The sequence below is a fragment of the Hibiscus syriacus genome, unplaced genomic scaffold (genome assembly GCF_006381635.1).
Source record: "Hibiscus syriacus cultivar Baekdansim isolate YM2019G1 unplaced genomic scaffold, ASM638163v2 tig00110821_pilon, whole genome shotgun sequence".
Taxonomy (NCBI): Eukaryota; Viridiplantae; Streptophyta; class Magnoliopsida; order Malvales; family Malvaceae; genus Hibiscus; species Hibiscus syriacus.
The window spans coordinates 206,037-226,180 of record NW_024062877.1 but is presented as its reverse complement, the minus strand read 5'-3'; the positions used below and the strand labels follow the sequence as shown (position 1 = coordinate 226,180).

Sequence of the window (20,144 nt, the reverse complement as noted above, 5' to 3'; positions counted from 1 at the left end):
ATTTGAGGATGTCTCCCATCGTTGGTCGTCATTCGTCACTGTCATCGTTGGTCGGCATAAGCCGTTGTTGTCCATGACTATTGCATTTTAAAATTTCTGATTCACTCATTTTCACCTTCTGAACACAAGTTAAATTTCCGTTTCACCAGAAAATATCACGAACTCAATAAATATAGTTTATGATTTTTTGTTTTCATTTAAAGTTAAACTATATTAATAAATTTACCATTAAGATTCTTTTAAAAATAAGGATACCAAAAATTTAAATCTATATCATAATCAAATGTATAAATTTCTTATTATAATATTGTTATGTATTTTTTGGGTTATATTTACGATATTAATACAAATTTATATTCCCTTCTAAAGCTAGTGCCAAGCTCAAGTCCAATTCATGGCCAACTCCTTTTCCATGACATTTAGGTTGCCACAGCTCTCACAAATATGCACATGAAAATGGAATGCTTTGAATGAACTCTCAAAGTGTTTTTTGAATTGTCTGACGAAGCTTGGCTTTGTTAAACTCGATGATCTTTGGATTCGAGAGAAAATGGGCACAATATGATACATGCACCACACGATACACTTCAAAAGAAAATGGATTAACTTTTCCATTTGGTAGACTTGATTCTTTAACTACGAGGAACATTCATCACTCCACCACCATCTCCTATCGATATAGAGAAGCTTTGATAGTGTGGAAAGAGATTTGTTTTGGATTATGGAAGCTTAATTCACTCACTCTAGCTATTGCCTTGCCAACTTGTTGAAGTTTTGAACTTGACATACAAGTTGATTCTTTACCTATTGTTTTGGATTATGGTGTTTAACAACATGATAGAACGTTGTCAAGTAGGGACCTAATTGTGTTACGTTCTTTTCTGTATATCCGCAGCGCAGGTCTTTCTTACTACAGTTTGGCAGATAGCTTTAATGGGTTGTTTGAAATCTGAGACATGGTTTGATACTATGGTTGGAACTGCACTTGTTGACATGTATTGCAAATGTCTGGACTTGGCTATGGTGTTTTTCAGCGAGATGAAAGGAAGCCAGATTTTATAACAATCAAAGTGCTATTGCTGCTACACTGTTTGAGGAGTTGGAATTTAAAGGGATTCAACAACATGGAATACGATGATAAGGGGATTCTCAGATAAGGTTCTTAATTACCCAACATTTTTGCATTAACTCTGTTACCGTTCAACTTGCTTTGTTTTCTCGCAACCCAAAATATCCAGATGAGCTCCATCCACTTCTGAATGTAAAAAGGTCAGTATCCTTCTATACAGTTGGCGTAGCAGGAGTTTTAACCTTACAAATTCGAATAGAATTCGTCTGCCCTTTGGTGCCTTTGTTGGTGCCCCACCAGTATCTATTAACACCTACATAGTCATATAATTCCCTTATATATTATATTTAACTGTTAAATTCACCAATTGTTAATTGATAATTAATAGCGTCTATTTCTGCTTCAAGCGGTACTTATTTAGAACAGTCTCATGAATTTCCGATCGAATTAGGAAAGACGGCATCGGCTTTCTCTTCACAGAAGTTCAGATGACAACAACTGCTCGTGAATTTCTACAATTAAATTTCAAGACTCCTACATTTAAGAAAAAATATCATTTGTTACATTTTCATCGTTAAGTTGTTAGTTTGACGTGACACATTAATTAAAATAGGTTAATTTTTAATTTAACTCTTAAACTTTAAATAAAATATCAATTTGACTCCCGAACTCAATCCAAGTCTCTCGATTTCGATTGTCACTCACCACAGTCGTTTCCGATCACCATCGGTCAACAACGACCGTTGTCGTCGTTAACTGTTTGGACCCTATAATTTTCAATTCTCTCTTTTTTAATCTCCCGAGCACAATTCCAATATCCTATGTCCGGTTCAAGACATTTTAGGTTATTTGTTTAGGAATCAATGGTTAACATCTTGTGGCAAAGCAGGCAGCCATGCTTTCATGCAATTACATGTATATCCTACACGTATTATAATGACACATAACCGATACAACTGAAACCAGAATACAAGCTATTAAACATCAAGTATAACCAGTTTACTTTATTCCCCCTATATATATATAATTGATCATCCAATTAATTTACCCACTTCCATCTGAACCATCGCCACCAGGGTAGTTGTTGAAGTCCTCCCTAGGAATGTAATGGTGGTTGTTCACGCTGCTCTGCTTTGGATACCTACTTTTGACACTTAAATCGTCGAGGAGCAGCCGCCGACCATTGACAACGACGTGTTCATGCTTCGGCAAATCCTTTTTTATAACCTTTGAGGCCAAGAAGGAAGTCATCATCATCAGTATTGTTAAAGAAAGAGCCAAAAGCCTCATTCTTGCACCCATTAGTTGCTTCACCAGTCTAAGAAGAAAGTATCAGCAAAGGAATCAAGTGTCTGATAAGAAAAACGAAACCTTAATAAGGGGAAAGGATAGGGTTCATGCCATTGATATTGTAGAGAAGCAACATAAATTTGGTGATGGGGTCTCCACCAGATGAGGCAAGATTATGTGGGATGACCATATTAATTCATACAAGTTGTTTTGAAAAGCGGATTGAAATGATGAAATTGAAAGAAACTCTTTTGTCCACATTGGAATTAAGACATAATAGGAAAATTCCACATTATGAGTGGATTCATTGATGCATATTGCATGGTGATGTCAAAAAATATACAGTGATACCTAAAAAACTGGATCCCGTTGAAGGTTTTTTGAGCTCGAAAATGTTTGAGTTGATCAAGTTCAGTCGAGTCCCTTGGGTTGGAATATATATATATATATATATATAACCATTTCCTTATAACTTTTGTGCCCCTCCTTTTCTTTGTTAAGTTGGGTGGTGTGGTTGAGAAAGAGGTGGTTTCAATTGTGGCCCATAAAGAAAAGAATAGTCCACATGAGCCCAAGAAAACAAAGAACCCTAAGACCAAATGAAGCACATCAGCAGCCACCCACACCCACACCCACACTCACACTCGGGATCTGCAAGGGATGGTCCAAACGTCCAAGACACTGTATCAGCTACTAAATCACAAGGGAAATGGCGCGAAAATTTGGTGGTAGAGAGTAACATGTTTTTTTAATAATATAATACGATTATAGTGTAACATATGTTTAAAATCTTTTTTAATCATTAATAACATATACATATCTTGTAAATATAACTATTTAAATTTAAGATCTTTAGAAAGAACAACAAAATAACACGTTGAAAACATGACCAACGAGTTTAAATTATTTAGCATATTCAATATATATATATATATATATACTCACCATACACTAAATAGAAGCCTTTCGTTAAAATTATTAAGTTTTTGTCCCCTATGTAACATAGAAGCCATTATTTTCTCAAAGCAGATTGGTTTAGGTGCGCCAAATTTTGGTGATTTCTTAATGACTTTTTAGCTTTTGCTTCTTTTGTAATTACACTTTGATGGGTAATTATTAATCTAATGACGTTTACAATTTAGATTACCTACATAAAATAATGAATATCCTTTTAATTCTAATATGGACCACGTGATCATAATGATTAATATTCTTTGATCCAACGGTCTATGTCAACTTTGCCCCCCTCCCCGCGTAATCCGGAAAACGACACCGAACAAAAGGTAGGGGGACCTTACCATAAACAACAACGTTGAAGTTCCAACTTTACATTTTACAGATGTCGCTTTAACATTTCCCAACGTATTCAGTAGCAGTAAAATCTTTGAAGCTAAGCCAAGTTTCTTTCTTTAGTTTCTATCGGTTGCCAAATTGGTAACGTTCTAAGCTTTCTTGGGTTCTTTTAATTTTGCCAAGAACCCATTAATCCTAAAATGGTTGGGGAGTCATTTTCGTGTTGGCAAATGCGTAGCTTTCAGAAAGGTGGTTGATGTGTTTGTTTGTCTCTATTATCCTATTTTCTGAATGCTTATATATATATATATAATCTGAACATCTTCAGTCTTTGTCCCTTTTTCTTATTTGTGCTGTTATGTCTCTTCTCATTGAAAATTTGCCACCTTTTTTCTTTTTCTTTGTTTGTTCCAATTTATTACTATTATCTCTTATTGGTATGATTGCATTTGTGAATATAATGAATTATCCATAATTTCTTATAGCTTCTCTCGGGAATTTATGCTTGCTGGCTTCTCTTCACCTCTTCCTTCTTCTCTAGTTTAATTCCCAGGTTTGAACTTAAACACCCTATCATTTATTCTAGTTTGTTGTACTTTCTCTTTAGTTTGGGTGATTGTTTTTGGTCTAAAAGAAGTTTATTTCACTTCTGGTGTTGTTTAAAATCTGCTTGGAGTGGAGTAGCATGTTGAATTCTGGCTAGTAGTAGGTGTCCATTCTACCCCCGTTAATGCAGTTGTTTCTGAAGTGGGTAGGGGAGGAGACAGGGATGAGAGGGTGGTGGTATCATTACTAAAATATTTTAAATTCTCATATATTGATATGTTTTTCATCTTCCAGTGACAATTTGTTTTCGCACTTCTAATTTAAATATTTTTTGTATTTTCTATTAAATTTATTTTCGTTTCTAAAATATTATAAGTTGGTCGCTTTTAAAATTATAAGTTCAACCCTTATAAAATCATGTCTCCGACTGTGAGAGGGAGGTAAAGTAAAAGCCTTTGATGCCATATAATTCATCATTTGGTGTCATGTAGACCATGTGTATTTAATAGTTGAAGTAACTATAATACGGCAGCTAATAAGGTAAGCCTTAATGTGTTTTGCCTTTTATATGCATTGGAGGCCTTTTCTTACTTTTCTTCAGTTTTTGCTGTCTGGGACTGTAGATAGATGCTATGAAGTTTCTGAAGCTTGTTATATGATTTACTGATAGTACCGAGTATATTTGAACATGGTTATTACTTGTTCCTTGCTAGCTTGCTTTACTTGACTGCCTTGGGGGGGTTAAAGAATTAGAATTAGCAGCTTTAGACTTGTTGGCCTACCATGAATTTGTCAGTACCCATTATGATATATTTATTTGCTTCTCTGATATTCTTGCCATCATATCGAGAGTTTGGGTATCAATGGAAGAGCATAGTTTTTACTTGGTTTGAGTTTCCAGTGTTATATCATACGTGATCTTCATATCTCTTTTACAATTTCCAGCCGATCTTTTCATACGCAAAATATAGTATCGTTGATTCCATTTGATTATTACCTCCTTTGTTGCATGAATTCTTCACTTTTGGCAGATTGGAGGCAATTTGCACGAACAATACCCCTGGCTCCTAATGAAGGTTTGTATAAACTACTGTATTATGCATATGATTTTGGAGTTTTCTCTTTTCATGTTTAACTGGTTGTGGAACTCGTTACTTAATGTTAGTTATGCTTTGAGATGCATCTGGTGAATCTATTCGATACTTAAGATTATGTTTTCTAGCAAAACTGAGGTTTCAGTCTGCCGTTTTGTTCACGCAGACTAGAATAACTTGAGCATTTTGCATATTAAAGGGAATCCACTTATGTTTTTTCGACAAAGCAATTCTTCTGGCTTTTGGTTTTTGGCTCAGAATTAAGATCCAGTTATACCTATCTAGTCCTCTCATTGTTTTCAGTTACATTGCTTTGAATTGCATGGATGATTTCACTTTGTTGAAGCAGTGTATGTCCGGAAATGTACATAGAGATAACTTGATATTATTTCAACAGCTTGGTGTTCAGATTGGAATAAATGAAGCTTGAAGTGGAAGTTGTTCTTGTGTGTCTCATTACCTGATAAAATGCATATTAGACATATATTCTATGATATTTTCCTCATATTTGAAAAACTAAAATTGCTTAAATCATGGATTTTGATTATATTTCGTATTTTGTGGATTAGTTTGAAGATTTGGATAAAACAAGTTTAAAATCTAATGATTAACATGATCTTCACAAAATCTCTAAATTAAGGAAGAAAAATCGGAATTCAAGAAGTTGGCAAGACCAGAAGAGGTTTTCACATAATGCGTGGGCACGATTTATTTATCCTGAGCTATCGCAGAAGAAGTCTTCAGTTAAGGCGTGGGCGCGCTTTACCATTCGTACAACCCTAAATTAGAGTTACGAATTTACAAGGGAAAAAGAGTTTAATGACGGCTGGAAGACTCTTTTGAATTATTCTTATCTTTAGAAAAGGATGAGGGCATTTAAAACTTCTATTTTTGTGGGATTTTCTTCAAGGGAAACTTCCTTATCTAGAGTAGGAAAATCCTTATAAAAAGGGAGCTAGGGCATCAAGTCTTTCATTAAGTTTTCTTTAAGTTTTTCTTTTGGTGTTCTTTCAATTATGAGTAGCTAAATACTTTTGTTTCAACTGGAGGATAATTGAAGTTTTGGTTCTTCAAGGATTGTGAGATCTAAATAATTTTCATTGTTCTTTTACTTCTTTGCTATTTATATATTTTATGTTCTTATTAAGAATTATTATATTGATTGATTGTGCAAAGGGCCTGTTGTTCAATTATCAAGTTGATAAATTGCCATTTAGAACTTTAAATCCGTAATTATTTAAACGTTCTAATATTAGTGGTAAAGTAACATATTTGATTTTGATTATGTTATGAAGATATATAACCTAGTCTAAATGAATCGAGCTTGTGTATCCGTTGGCTAGAATTGGTGGTCCCTCTAGTGGTTAATGCTGTTGGTGGATTAAATCATAAGAGCTTGTCTAGGGTTGTTCATTAACAAGGGAAATAATCAAAGAGCTTCTCTTGATTATCGAGAAACTAAGGAGAGACAGATTGTTAGAGCTTCTCAATAACCATAACCAATTTAGTGAAGAGTAAAAGATTTTATCATTGCATCTATGATCAATTCTCTGAACCAATTATGAAATTATACCTTTAGTTGGATATTTGCTTGATATTGATCTCTCTAAATTCTTAGTTTATTATAATTGCTTTTTCTCTTTATTTTTCTTAATTTCACAACCCCTTTTCTTTTCTTTAATTTTCATTAAAATAAGTCTACTCAATCCCTGTGGATTCGACCTTGCTTATCGCTACTACAATTTATATTTCTAAAAGCAAGTATTATTATTTGTTGGATTCGACACCCACCAAATTTTTGGCGCCGTTACCGGGGATTGGTGTCATTTAGACGTATTTTAATGCCCCATTCTTCTCGTGCAGGTGAACTCCAATACGATCCTGAAATTGAGAAGACCGCTCGCAGGTTAAGAAAAGAAACAAACTTGCGCAACAAACAAGCTTCTTATTCTTCATCCCCTGAATCGAAATCTGCACTCAACTTGGTTGATTCATCCAAAGATTCTGAAATAGAAGGAATAATGGCCAACGGAGAAGAACTCTAAGAGAATTGACTGCATCAAATGTGAATCAACAACCGCTCTGCATTGACTACCCAGCTTTGGAGGTAGCTTTTGAATTAAAATCTGGTTTGATTCATTTGTTGCATACTTTTTATGGACTTGAGAATGAAGATCCTCATAAGAATTTGAAGGAATTCCACGTGGTATGTTCAAGTGTGAGACCGCAAGGAGTGACTGAAGAGCAGATAAAATTGCGTGCTTTTCTGTTCTCGCTAGCCGATAGAGCTAAAGATTGGCTCTTCTATTTACCCTCTGGTTCTGTAACTACTTGGGCTGAGATTATAAGGATGTTTCTTAATAAGTTTTTTCATGCTTCAAGAGCCACTGGAATTCTAAGGGAGATATGTGGAATAAAACAAAAATATACTAAGACCCTTCACGAGTATTGGGAACGATTCAAACGACTGTGTGCCAGCTTCCCTCAACATGAGATTTCTGAGCAACTTCTCATCCAATATTTCTATGAGGGACTACTACCCATGGAGAGGAAGATGATGAATGCAGCCAGTTGAGGTGCCATAGTGAATAAGACTCCTCACAATGCTAGGGAATTGATCTCCATCATGGCAGCGAATTCACAACAATTTGGCTTTAGGCAAGACACATCTTCAAGAAGGGTGAATGAGGTAGGTTCATCCTCCATTGAACATCAATTATCGCATCTCACCTTCCTTGTTCAACAACTAGTTGTAGGAAAAACACAGCAAGTGAAAGCTTGTGGGATATGTGCTGCGATCGGTCACCCAACTGACATGTGCCCTACACTTCAAGATGATTCTCATGAGTACGCCAATGCAGTTGGAAGGTTTCCTGATCCTCCACAAAGGAAATATGATCTTTACTTAAATACCTATAATCCAGGATGGAGGGATCATCCTAACCTTAGCTATGGACCAAGACCATCACAATCCCAGCGCTTTCCACCTGAACAGTCTTTTTCAAAGCCAGGTATGTCTCTACAAGAAATTGTCAAATCACTTGCAACTAATACACAACAATTTCAGTAAGAGACAAGAATAAACATACAAAATTTGGAGAATCAAATGAGTCAATTGGCATCCTCCGTGAGTCGATTAGAATCCCAAGGTAAGTTACCTTCACAAACCATTGTTAATCCAAAGCAAAATGTTAGTGCAATCACATTGAGAAGTGGAAAGGAGTTGAAGGAACCTAGTCCATTGGCACAAGGGAGAGCCTTAGAGGAAGAAACTAAAAAGGAAGTTGTTTCTCCTCAGACTCAGAAAGACCAACCTAAAGGACTCAAAAGCGAAAAATCGAAGGAATTTTCATAAAACCCCATTTCCCCTCTAGATTCGCTAAGTCCAGAAAAGAAGCAGAAGAGAAAGAAATTCTTGAGACATTTCACAAGATTGAGGTAAATATTCCTTTACTTGATGCAATTAAACAAGTACCTCGATATGCTAAAGTTCTTAAAGAATTATGCACCAACAAGAGAAAGCTCAAGGGTAATGAAAAGGTAAGTATGGGGGAGAATGTTTCAGCTGTCCTCCAGAAAAAACTACCCCCAAGTGCAAAGATCCAGGTATGTTTACTATCCCTTGTAAACTCGGTAATATTAGGATTGAGAGAGCAATGTTAGATCTAGGAGACTCAATAAATATCATGACTCTTTCTATTTATTCATCTCTGAATGTTGGTTATTTGAAAGAAACATGAGTGATTCTTCAACTTGCTGATAGATCTAATGTATATCCTGAGGGAGTTTTAGAGGATGTTTTGGTGTAAGTTAATGAATTGGTTTTTCCTATAGATTTTCATGTGCTTGATATGCAAGAAGATGATTCTTCTAAATCAACATCAATTTTGTTAGGAAGGCCATTTTTGAAAACAATTAGAACAAAAATTGATGTAGATGATGGTACACTTACCATGGAATTTGATGGTGAAATTATTAAATTCAATATTTATGACGCCATGAGATGTTCTAGTGATGTATCCTCTGTTTTTATGGATGTTATTGACCCTCTAGAACATGAAACTTTTGATCAAAATGAAGATGACAAGTTAAAAGATACACTCAACATGAATTTCACTTCTGAAGGATTGTAGGGAATCATGAAAAAGTCTGTGTTGGATCTTGATTTGCAAGATACAATCCAAGAACTAGAATCACTCAAACCCATGAGGTATGATGTATCTTATATTGAGTCACCTCTTTCTCACACCAAGCTTCTTCATTCTCTTGTGCAAGTACAAAAATTAGAAACGAAGCCTTTGCTAAATCATCTGAAGCATGTATATTTAGGAGAAGAGAAAACTATTCTGGTGATCATTCCCAACAAACTCTCTCGCTTAGAAGAAGAAAAGTTTGATTCGAATGCTTAGAGAGTACAAGGAAGCTATTGGGTGGAGAAAAAATTTCTCTATTGTTGAAACACAAAGTTTGGATACATGTCAAATATTTAAGGTCAATGATCGTCGTTTGAAACCTTTTTATGAAGGTTCTCAGGTGCATACTGTTAGTCAAATCATTTTGGAGTACCCAACTTAGGATGATTGAGAAGCTACAACGTCTAGCCAAAGACGTTAAAGAAAAACGCTCTTGGGAGGCAACCCAATTTTTCCTTTTTCAATTTCTATTTTCATTTTTTTTATTTTTTTCCTTGATTTTTCAAAGTACAATTAATCTTGTTTTCTTCTTTAAGTCAGAAGATGAATTTTTGTAACCCGTGGGCACGCCTTACAAAGGCAGAATTATTCCTAAAGTGTCTCACTATCTTGAAGATGTTTTTGTATAAGACGTGCCCACGTCTAAACTCAACACCACTTCTGGTTTAGGAAGAAAGATTCAAAGAAACTTTTTAAAATGTGCCTTATCTTTTCTTTATTTTTTGTGCTCCTTCAAAAGAATGCGCGCCACTAGTCTCCATCTCTGTTCCACCCGACCCACGTCTCCGCTCAGTCCAAGAATCAATATAGCCGACGCACATCCCCTTTACCCCCATCTCGTTACAAATATTATGGTTGATGCTCAACATTTTTAGGGGAGTTTTATACTCTTATTCTTTTATGATTTTTGAGTATTTATTTTTTATACATTGAGGACAATGTATGGATTAAATGTGGGGGAGAGTATTTCATACATGGTTTTGCTTTGAGCATAATTTTGCTTCAATTTTTGAAAAAAACAAGTATGCTTTAGTTCTTTTTTTTGATTTTTTTTCTCTTCAAATTCCAGATTCTTTCGATGTTTGTCCTTACATGATTTGGATTGTTTTGAATTATCAAATTAAGTTGAAGCATAATAGGGGATTAGCTTGATTAGTTGAGTTCTTATTTGCTGCACACTTGTTGATTACTCTTGATGACTGATTGAATGAACAATGTGTGGGATTTAATACATGTTTACCCTTTTTGCGAGTTTTTGGGCCAATGAGCACTCATTTTCAGCATGCTCTATTTCTTGATTGAGTGATTGCCATACATAGTTAATTTTTATAGAACTTGCTTTGCTATACATGTCGAAGACCACATTTTAGAATTAGATGCATCAAGAACGATAAGGGCATTTAGGTAAAACACTTTTAGCTTTCGTAAAGAGCCTACCCTGATTATCACCCTTAGAAAGCTAATTTTGAGCCTGAGCTTTTTTGTTTGAAATTAACCATGGTACAAGCAAATATCAAATCTTTTTTGTTAATTTCCCCTCTTTTGAACCTTTAATTGAAGGATTGTATGAGCTTCCTCACATGGGAATTCAAATTATCTTGAAAAGATCGGAAGATGTTGGAATACAGTGATTAGAGTTGCAATCTCATTCATTGAGAAAAAAAGGAAAAAAAGGAAAAGAAAAAGAAAAAATGTTATGTGGCTTGAAGAGAACATTTGAGTTCCATGTGGATAAGTTTGTATGACTCCTTCAATAAAACAACACAAATTCATATCCTACCAAACCTCACCTAAACCCCATTACACCCTGAAGTTTTTATGCATTCAATTCATTGACTAGTGGTGGGGATATGATAGGTTAACAAGCTTATGGTAAAAAATTTCTATGTTTTGGCTTGAGAGTTTATTGACACCCTAAACACTTCGAGCGTATTGAGTGAATCCAATGTGAGGGTATTAGATCCTATTGCATTTTGATTTCGAAAAGATTGATGGAGTGATTATTCATGTGTGTTGGTTTATGAGAATTTCTTCTACGAATTGCTCTTTCCTTGTGTCTAGATTTGAGTCTTTAAGGCATGACAATTTTTGTTGAGTTAATCGATCGACAGAATCGGCCAAGATGGGGGTGAATTGGCAATTAAAATTTTGGTGGAAGCTTTTGTAGAAAATTGAAAAGATTTGCACAACGATTTAGAGTGGTTCGACTTTCTCAACCAAAATCTACGTCCACTACCTTAGCTATCCACACTAAGGATTTTTCAACAAATTTACTAATTTGTTCTTTCTTTTGAGGACAAAGAGTAACCGTACAACTCCCTCAAGAATTATACCACAATTCTTGAGCACACTCTTTTTCAAAGAGAAATACACAAATTCGCAAACTTATAAGGAAAACCTCACAAGGCAATATGTTTGCACAATTCTAGAACAAGATAAGAACCCTCAAAGATAATTACAATTGAGCACAAATTGTGTTCTTAAAAGAAAAATGAATATTGAAAGGAAATTTGGCTTGATTTGCACAAACTTGATGTTTGATGCTTTCTCTCTTGTTTCTCTATGATTTCTTCTTTCTTGTTTTTGATCAATGGCTTCAGAACTTGTTTAAATACACCTTCAAATGATTATGAACGTTGGGGATGCTTAGTAGAGTCAATAGAGCCGTTTAAGTGTGAAAATAATTAATAAATTCAGTTGGGAGCGTCAGTGCATCGATGCATACCCTAGGTGCATCGGTACATCACTGTAAAATTCAAATATTTTGACCGTTGGACTCTCAGTGCATCGGTGTACTAAGAGTGCATCAATGCATCAAGTGCATTCGATGTTTCAAAATAGCCAGAGTGCATCGATGCATGGCTGGTGCATCGATGCATCAAATGCATTCGATGTTTTCATAAAATCCTCAGTGCATCGGTGCATGGTATGTGCATCAGTGCATGAAATGCATTCGATGTTCGATTTAATTCATGGTGCATCGATGCATGATTGGTGCATCACTCTGAAAATTTGATTTTAGGCTTGATTTTGGTTCAAAATACTTTGTGAAAATTGTTTCAAAAATATATTAAGTATAAAACACAATTTTACACATTTAGTAAGATTTGAATTTGAACTTGAAAGACTTGGAGTAATAATTTGATATTCGATTAATTAAATCGAATATACTTAGAAAATCATTTGTAAAATCTTAAAATTCATTTAATCTTAATTTGTTATATCGAAACACAAAAATGTTTTCAACAATCTCTCCCTTTTTGATATATCAAAACATTTGTGTTATTTTAAGATTTTCTAAAAATTTGAAATCAATTTTGAAAATTACTTCCCCTTACTATAGCACTTCTCTCTTTTAACACTTAATATTTCTCCCCCTTTTTGTTAAATCAAAAAGATTTAAAAACCGTTTGTAAACAAGGTTTTGAAAAACATAGCCAATTGATTAAATATATATATAGCTTAAGCTGTTAAGATCACAATCAAAAGAGAGATTAGCCATTAGTTCCATATTCAATATTCATAAACAAATGTGAAATTGCATAATTGGTCATATATATCTAATGATGCAAAAATAAGAAAATTCAACCAAACTAAATATATATATATTAAGTTCAAAATCCAATCATCCAAACCATAACAAATTCAAACATTAAACAATCCAAAACAAACAATCCAGAAATATCAAAATCAATTCAAGTTTTAAAAAACAAGAAAGCATGGAAAATGTCTAATCCATAGGAGGGTCGGGAGGAGGAGGATAATGAGCTCGAACTTCAAGAGTGAGCGCGTCCATACGTTCACGCATCTCCCGCTGAAACTCAGTAATCTGAAACTCCATGGAGGCAAACCTTAGATCAAACGACTCCAAGAAGGATCGAAAATATGGTGGCATTTGATCTTCTTGCCGTATCGGTTCTGGTGCAGGCTCATCGTCTGGAACGTGATCATCGATATTTTGCATAAGTTGTTGAAACTCAGGATCATCGTCAGCAGCTGGTGCCGGAGGAGGAGCACGAGAAGAGCTAGGAGCAGCTCGTGAAGAGCTAGCTCCCGGAGTTTGCTTACCGGGTCGAAATACCCAAAGACCGATTTCCTCGTCTTGTTTCCAATCTGCTTTCTTCAAGGATTGTCGAGAGAGACGTCTAGACCAAGTTTGATAAAGAGGTTACTAAGAAGACATCCATAAATTAATGTTTTGACATGTTTTGAATGAACAATGTTTATGACATCAACTAGTTGACTGAAGATAATATGGGGTAGATTGATTTTGATCTTATTCTTGAGACAGTGCATCCACCACAAATCCCTAATATAAAGAGTGGAGTACCTACCTCCAGATGATCTAAACCACCAAGAGCTCATCAGATAAAGAAAACGATCGTGATGAGATCGTAGAGTACTAACACTTGTATTTGGAACATAGAGATAATCTACAGTTTCATTCTCATTATATAACCCATCATCATCTAATCCAAAATGTGAAGCTATAATCGCGGGGTCAATATTAATATATTGGCCTAAAAGATAGGATCTAATGGCTATAGTTCCACATTGAGTTTCATTTTGAATACACACCGCATTGGAATAGAAAATGCAGACCAATTGTTGATAGACGATAGGTTTAAGTTGAAATAATTTATCAAACTTCCAAGCTTTAAGAATCGGAAGGTATTCAAAGTCAATATCAACCATGGCTTGAAGCGAAGGAATACGCTCTTCACGGATTCTATAAGTTTGGAAATAATTTTTGTACCTAGAGTACAATTCGTCTCTACAATGCTTAAGCATGTTAAAGCAAGATCCTAATAGGCTATTAGGAGGTTAAGGAACGTGATTAGGAGGTTGGTTTGAACGAGAACGACTCGATGAAGTTCTAGGGCGTTTGGGTTTAGACATGGTTTAGGAATCGAAATAAGAAATATAACCTGCAAATTGAAACATATGTATGCAATTTAATCAATCCCAAAACTCAATTGAGTCCGTAATAATTCAAGGTTCTCTAAACCAAATTCTAATGGGCATAGTTTTTGAAAAACTATTTAGAAAACAACGTTTGAAAATTATAATATGTATAGTTTTTCATGAAGACAACATAATTAAATCAAAAACAACAAATTAAAAAAAACTAAAATCAGATTTTCGATTTTTTTTTAATTTCAAAAATTTAAAAATTTAATGAAAATTTGTGTGTTTTTTATGAAATTGGTTGTATAATCTAGTTTATAATCATCAAACAATCAATGCCTGATATAATGTTCATCCTAGAACTAACCTAAATTAGTCCTAAGATCAAAAATCAATGAAATAGAGGTTTTTGAAATATTACCTTGAAAATTTCGGATTGATGAGAATGAGGTGTTGTTTTGCACTAATTGATGATAGAAGTAGGATAAGGAATTGAAAATCTTGAAGATTCCGATCAAAAACCAAGGATTTGGAGGAATTTTGATAGTGAAGAGAGAAAGAGGAGCGGCAGCCAAGAGAGTTTTAAGAGAGTTTTGAGAAAATGAGGAAGAAATAGGGTTTTTATCCAAAAAAACCAGATGGATGCATCAGTGCACCTTCATGGTTTATCGATGCACATTCAAGGATGCATCGATGCACTATTAGGTGTATTGATGCATGAAGCACAAAAATGTCAAAAATCTGTTTTAAACACTCAAAATGCTAAATTAATTAGCTATAGTGGTATTGGCAACTCATGTAATGAAAATTAATCATGTTCAATCAATCAAATTAATCCTTAAATTTCACTTGAACATAAAATTAATTTTCACTAAGCAACATAAACTCCCCCTAACTAATAGCAATGAATGCAATCAAAAATTACCATTATAAGCATATTTTTTTTATTTATTCTAAAAGTGCTAAAATTATTTTAAACACTAAGTGAAGATAGGTCAGTTAAACCTAATTCTCTCCTAAGTTTCCAAAAACGTTCCTTGTCTAAAGGCTTTGTAAAGATATCTGCTAATTGATGCAAAGTATCGATAAATTCTAGAACTACATCTTCCTTAGAGACATTGTCTCTAATGAAGTGATGTCTAATTTCAATATGCTTAGTTCTAGAGTGTTGGATGGGATTTTTAGTGAGACAAATAGCACTAGTATTGTTACACTTGATAGGAATGGTATCTACTTCAATTCCATAGTCGAAAAGTTGTTGTTTCATCCATAAAACTTGTGCACAACAACTACCAGCTGAAATGTATTCCACTTCAGTGGTAGATAATGCTACACAATTTTGTTTCTTTGAAAACCAAGAAATCAATATATTTCCAAGGAATTGACAAGTACTGGAGGTGCTTTTCCTATCTAATTTGCATCCTCCATAATCCACATCAGAAAAGGCATGCAAGCTAAAGCTAGAGTCTCTAGGATACCAAAGTCCTAAACTAGGAGTGTCCTTAAGGTATCTAAAGATTCTTTAACAGCTACTAAATGTGATTCCTTAGGGCATGATTGAAATCTAGCACATAAGCAAACACTAAACATAATGTCCGGTCTACTTGCAGTTAGATAGAGAAAAGAACCAATCATTGACCTATATAATTTAACATCTACACATTTACCTCCTTCATCCAAGTCAAGCTTTGTAGAAGAGCTCATTGGAGTGTCATGAGGTTTCCCATTTTCCAGTCCAAACTTTTTGAGCATATCTTTGATGTATTTAGCTTGATTGATGAAGATGCCCTCTTTTCTTTGCTTGATTTGGAGTCACAAGAAAAATGAGAGCTCCCCCATCATGCTCATCTCGAATTCGCTTTGCATTAGCTTAGAAAATTCTTGGCAAAGAACATCATTAGTAGAACTAAATATTATATCATTAACATAAATTTTACCTACTAATAAATCTTTACCTTTATACTTTAAAAACAATGTAGTGTCAACCTTCCCTTTTAAAAAACCTTTTTCAATTAAAAAGTTTGACAATCTTTCATACCAAGCTCTAGAAGCTTGTTTTAAACCATAAACCACTTTCATCAAGCTTATTCCTAAATACCCATCTAGTACCTACAATAGATTTATTACTAGGCCTTTCAACTAATGTCCATACTTTACTCCTCTCAAATTGATTTAACTCTTCTTGCATAGCCACAATCCAATGTTCATCATTTAATGCTTCTTTGATATTCTTAGGCTCTATGCATGAGATAAATGCAATATAATTACAAATATTTCTAAGAGAAGATCGAGTTGTTACCTCTTTGGATGGATCACCTATGATTTTACCATCCTTGACATAGTTGTACTCTCCTGGATAAGATACTTCCCTTTCTTCAATGGTTGGATTCTCAAAAGGATCACGAGTTTCCTCATTTTTTTGTTTCTTCCTTTGATGATGGTTCTCCAACGTCATGTCTAACGTCATTTGTATTTATAACACCTACATCATCATTCACACAAGAATCCTTTCTCGGAAGGGGATTATCATCGAAAACAACATGTATAGACTCTTCTACAACTAAAGTTCTTTTATTAAATACTTGATAAGCTTTAGAATTTAAGGAATAACCCAGAAAAATTTCTTCATCACTTTTAGCATCAAATTTGCCAAGATTGTCTTTACCGTTGTTTAAAACAAAACATTTACATCCAAAAGGATGAAAATAGCTAATGTTAGGTTTTTTATTTTTGAAAAGTTCATATGGAGTTTTCTTTAAAATAGGCCTAATCATTACTCGATTAATAACATAACAAGCGGTATTTGTGGCTTCCACCCAAAAATATTTTGGCAAATTGTTTTCACAAAGCATGGTTCTAGCCATTTCTTCTAAAGTTTGATTTTTTCTCTCAACAACTCCATATTGTTGAGGGGTTCTAGATGCTGAAAAATTATGGCTAATACCGTTAGAATCATAAAACTCAGTAAATCCAAGATTTTCAAATTCAGTTCCATGATCACTCCAAACACTAGTTATAGAGTAACCTTTTTCATTTTGGATTAATTTTGAAAACGTGGTGAATTTTTCTAATGCTTCATCTTTAGTACTTAAAAATAGAACCCAAGTATATCTAGAATAGTCATCTACCAAGACAAATGCATATTGTTTTCCACCCAAGCTAGTAGTCTTAGTTTGCCCAAAAAGATATATATGGATCAATTGTAATACTACTAGTTGATATATCATTAATTGATTTAAAAGAAACTCGCTTTTGTTTTCCTTTAGCACAAGCATCACATATTTTATCATTATCAAACTTTAGTTTAGGCAACCCTCGAACTAAATCACCTTGAATTAGCCGTTGCAAAACACTCATACTAGCATGTCCTAGTCTTCTATGCCATAACCAACTATCATGGTCATCCTTAGCAACTAGGAATAAATTAGTCATAACAATAGAGTCTAAATGCACCATGTAAATGTTTCCTATTCTATGAACAACAAGCATAATCTGATTAGATGCAATATCAATAACTTTACAACCATTAGTTTCAAATATGACTTTGAATACCTTATCACAAAATTGACTAATACTCAAGAGATTATGCTTTAATCCATTCACATATAAAACATTTTTAATTTTAATGGAAGAGGTATTACCTATAGTACCTATACCTTCAATGTGACCTTTTGAATCATCACCAAAAGTCACTTCTCTATTTTTGGCGTTAAGCTCAATGAGCCGGCTTTTGTCTCTGGTCATGTGTCTTGAGCATCCACTATCAAGGTACCATGAATTTGAATTTTGTTGAGTTAATCGATTGACGAATCGGCCAGAGGGGGGTGAATTGACAATTAAAATTTTGGTGGAAGCTTTTGCAGAAAATTGAAAGTAATTGCACATCGATTTAGAGTGGTTCGACTTTATCAACCAAAGTCTACGTCCACTACCTTAGCTATCCACACTAAGGATTTTCCAACAAATTCACTAATTTTTTCTTTCTTTTGAGGACAAAGAGTAACCTTACGGCTCCCTCAAGAATTATACCCCAAATTCTTGAGCACACTCTTTTTCAAAGAGAAATACACAAATTTGCAAACTTACAAGGAAAACCTCACAAGGTAAGATGTTTGCACAATTCTAGAACAAGAAAAGAACACTCACAAATAATTACAAATGAGCACAAATGGTGTTCTTTGAAAGCAAAATGAATATTGAAAGGAAAATTGGCTTGATTTGCACAAACTTGGTGTTTGATGCTTTCTCTCTTGTTTCTCTATGATTTTTTATTGATCAAAGGCTTCAGAACTTGTTTAAATACACCTTGAATCACTTCTGAATGTTGGGGATGATTAGTGAAGATCATATAGCCGTTTTAGTGTGAAAACAATTAATAAAACAACTTGGAGCGTGGGGGGAATCGGTACCCCCTATGGGGAATCAATTCCCTAAGTGTAAAATTCAAATATTTCGACCGTTATACAAGGGGGGGAATCGGTTCCCTCCGAGCATACTGGAATTCTCGGAGCCAAACCATTCAGGGGGAATCGGTTCCCTCTGAGCAATCTGGAATTTTTGGCTTTGAAATGGTTGGGAATACTTTGTAAATTTTTTTTTTAAATTGTTTTAAGATTAAAACTTAATTTTACACTTGAGTAAGGATTAAAAATGATTTTTGAAAGATTTGGAGTAATGTTTTGATATTCGAATAGTTATTACCGAATATACTTAGAAAATCATTTGGAAAATCTTAAAATTCATTTAACTTAATTTGTTATGTCGAAATATCAAAATATTTTCAACAATCTCCCCCTTTTTGATATAACAAAACATTTTAGTAATTTTAAGATTTTGAAATCAAGTTTTGAAATTACTCCCCCTTACTTTAACACTTCTCCCATTTATCATTTAAAACACATTTAACACTTCTCCCATTTATCATTTAAAACACATTTAACACTTCTCCCCCTTTTTGTTAAATCAAAAAGACATTTTAAAGAATTTAAACAAGGTTTTGAAATTATTTAGCCAATTGATTATATATAGTTTAAGCTGCTAAGATCACAAGCAAGAGAAACGTTAACCATTAGTTCCATAATCAATATTCATAATTAATGTGACATGACAAAATTGGTCATATTGCTAAAATTATGTAAATGATGCAATAATGAATAAATCACACCAAATATATAAGTTCACATCATCCATAAATCCAAACAAATTCAAAATCAATCAATCCACAAATTCAAACATCCAAACAAAACCAAAGTCACAAAATCAAACAATCCAAAAAGTTGAAGCAATAATCGTTTAGTTCAAAGTTTTAAAGCTAAGCACAGAATCACATATCCGGACCAGGAGGAGGAAAACGAGCTCGCATAGCGGTCATTTCGTGAGTGAGTTCATTAATACGCACGTTGGTTGCTTCGTTGTTTGCACGTATCTCCCGAAGAATTTCTAATTGTTTAGCTCCCATTGTGGATAAATGAGACTCTATAAAAGTAAAGCGCGAATCCATGGTAGCATATCGGAAATCGAATATCTCCATAAAGGATTGAAAATATGGAGGCATTTGATGTATTTGTTGTGCTTGCTCTTTGGGCTGCTCAGGCTCATCTTCGGCTTCATCGATATCTCGCATTAATTGCTCAAGCTAGGGATCGTCATTAGCTTCTGGTGGAGCTCGTGAAGAACTAGCTCCCGGAGTATTTGCATAAGATCGAACCCATTAACCGTTTTCCTTATCCTTTATCCATCCCGCTCTTGTTA

General features: G+C 34.3%; 1 long non-coding RNA gene and 1 pseudogene across 1 annotated transcript; both read left to right on the top strand.

Annotated features, from left to right (window-relative positions):
- Positions 1-3,631: 3,631 nt before the first annotated feature.
- LOC120142299 lies at positions 3,632-5,275 on the top strand. The gene is made up of 2 exons (XR_005517833.1): positions 3,632-4,205; positions 5,230-5,275. It is a non-coding gene; the product is annotated as an uncharacterized LOC120142299 (long non-coding RNA).
- Positions 5,276-8,838: 3,563 nt separating this feature from the next.
- Positions 8,839-20,144, top strand: part of LOC120142296 — a 31,649-nt pseudogene continuing 20,343 nt past the window's right edge.